The sequence below is a fragment of the Amblyraja radiata genome, chromosome 43 (assembly GCF_010909765.2).
Source record: "Amblyraja radiata isolate CabotCenter1 chromosome 43, sAmbRad1.1.pri, whole genome shotgun sequence".
Classification (NCBI taxonomy): domain Eukaryota; kingdom Metazoa; phylum Chordata; class Chondrichthyes; order Rajiformes; family Rajidae; genus Amblyraja; species Amblyraja radiata.
The window spans coordinates 5,143,985-5,146,402 of NC_045998.1; positions in this window are offsets into that span (position 1 = coordinate 5,143,985).

Sequence of the window (2,418 nt, forward strand, 5' to 3'; positions counted from 1 at the left end):
TCTTTTGAAGAGAATCTCTCGGGATTTCTTGGGAAAGCCGAGCCGAGGGAAGTGTGCTCGAACTAAGAAGCGCTCGGAAAGTCTCGGAAGCGCCTTCGGAAGCCGTCGGGATCTGCATGATAGAGCCTACTTGCTCCTTCTTTCTGCGTCTTCTGCAAAACGGAGGTTGGGGGCGGCTGGGTCATGTAACTCGCATCTCGTGGAAAACAGTGGGGCTGTGCGTTGAAAATTCTGCGCAGTTTGCCGCGAGGAGCAGACGCATTCTGACGTCATCCAGCTCACTTCAGTACATTAGATTTGTAAAAGATCTCTGATTGGTAAAAAATGTTTGTAAAAAACACGGGATATATTTAATCAGATTTTCAGATGAGGCGATGATTGTGATCTTGAGGTGAATCTCTACCGGAAGATGTAAATGTTTCACCGTTACCGCGTCGGGTTATCGTGGAGATGTGAATCACATATGAAAACACGCACACGCGCACATTCTCTCCTCCCCCCCCCATCTTTCTCTCCTTCCCTCCCTTTTGTCTCTCCTTCACTCCCTTCTTTCTCTACTTCCATCCCACCCTCCTTTCCTTCCCTCACACACACACACACACAACACACACACGCACGCACGCACGCACGCACGCACGCACGCACGCACGCACACACACACACACACACACACACACACACACACACACACACACATGAATAAATACATCCACAGCCAAGATCAGAGTTTTAAATCTTCTTCTTCGTGCGTATGGCTTGCACAGCCTAACGTTGTTGGACAGTTTGTTTTATTTGATCGTATTTCATTGTGCACGCCGGTTTGATTGCATTCGTCGAAACAGGGCGGACCACATGAAGATTGCAATGTTCCACCCCGGAGTTTTATATTATAATAGATTATATTGCCTGCCTCAACTACATCCCCTGTCACCTCAATCTATATACCAACTAACCTCTGTGTACAAACGTTATCCCGCCTGTCCCTGCTAAATCGGTCAAAAGTCACTTCACGTCCATTATTACCTATTCTTGTTTCGCTTAACACTGGCATTTAGCCCTCCTGTTCCCGCCATAACCTGTACAAGATCACATATAGACATTTTGTATGACCCACTTAGATTTTCGCTTTGTACTTGGCCATGTAGTGATATTTATTTTCATTCGCATAGATTTCACCTAGTCTTCTTCTTCGAGTCGGTTGCAATCTCAGATGTCGTTCTGCCAGTATCTGGCGCGTCACAGCTGGTCGAGTCGGTTCAGCCAGGTCCTGGGGGCTGCACTGGGCGGCGTCGTCACACTCCAGTAGGTGGGACATTGTCTGTACTGCTCCGCAGCTGCATGTGTCTTCTGCCTGGTAGTTCCATGCTTTCATAAGTGCTTTGCACCTCCCCTGCTCCACTCGTAATCTGTTGAGGGTCTTCCAGGTTGGCCATGGGAGGTCGTGCCCGCTGGCGAGGCATTCTGTCGGAGTGATTCCTCTCTCCATCCAGTCGTGGGCTCGTGTGTTGAGCTGGTTCCATTCATCTTTCCAGATGTTGGTCCTTGCTGTTAATGTGGTTGTCTGGAGAGGTGGGACTGTCTGCAAGAAACTGGCTCTGGATTTCAGTCGGGGTGGAGGTGCTGTGTGTCCGTGCAGGGGGTGCCTGGTATCGATCTCCTGTGCTCTCCGCTCGTCTTGGGCGACGATGGATCGTCTGATATGGGGGGGGGGGGGGCAATTCCAGCTAGGGTGTAGAGGCACGGGACTGGCGTTGTCTTTATGCATCCCGTGATAATGCGGCAGGTGTCGTTGAGGGCTGTGTCAACCAGTTTGGTGTGGTGGGAGCGGCTCCAGCTTGAGCACGCGTATTCAGCTGTGGAGAAGCACAGGGCTAGGGCAGTTGCACGGATGGTTGGTGGATCAGCGCCCCACTTTGAGTTTACCAGTTTCCGCAGGATGTTGTTGCGAGTGTTGACCTTGGCTTTGGTGTTCTGAAGGTGGGTTTTGAAAGAGAGTGTCCTGTCGAGTGTGACTCCGAGGTACACGGGGTGGAAGTGGTTGGAGAGTTTGTGGCCATCCCATGAGACGCTCAGTTGTTTTCCTTGCATCTCGATTTTTAAGATGGAAGCTGCATAGTTAGGTGTTTGATGGGTTGGGTTTCAGGTGGTTGTTATTGTAGTAGGTTGTCATCTCTTGGAGGGCGCTTTCCAGGACAGACTCGATCTTCTGGAAGTTCTCCTGTTGGGTGGTGATGCAGAGGTCCTCAGCATAGATGAAGCCGCGGCATTGTGGGGGAAGTGGTTGGCCGTTGGTGTAGTTGTTGAAGAGGAGGTGGGCCAGTACGCTGCCTTGTGGTAGGCCATTCTTTTGGGCTTTCCATTTTCTCTTCTTGTCGTTTAGTTGAACGAAGAAGCGCCTGTTGTTGAGAAGGCTTTTGA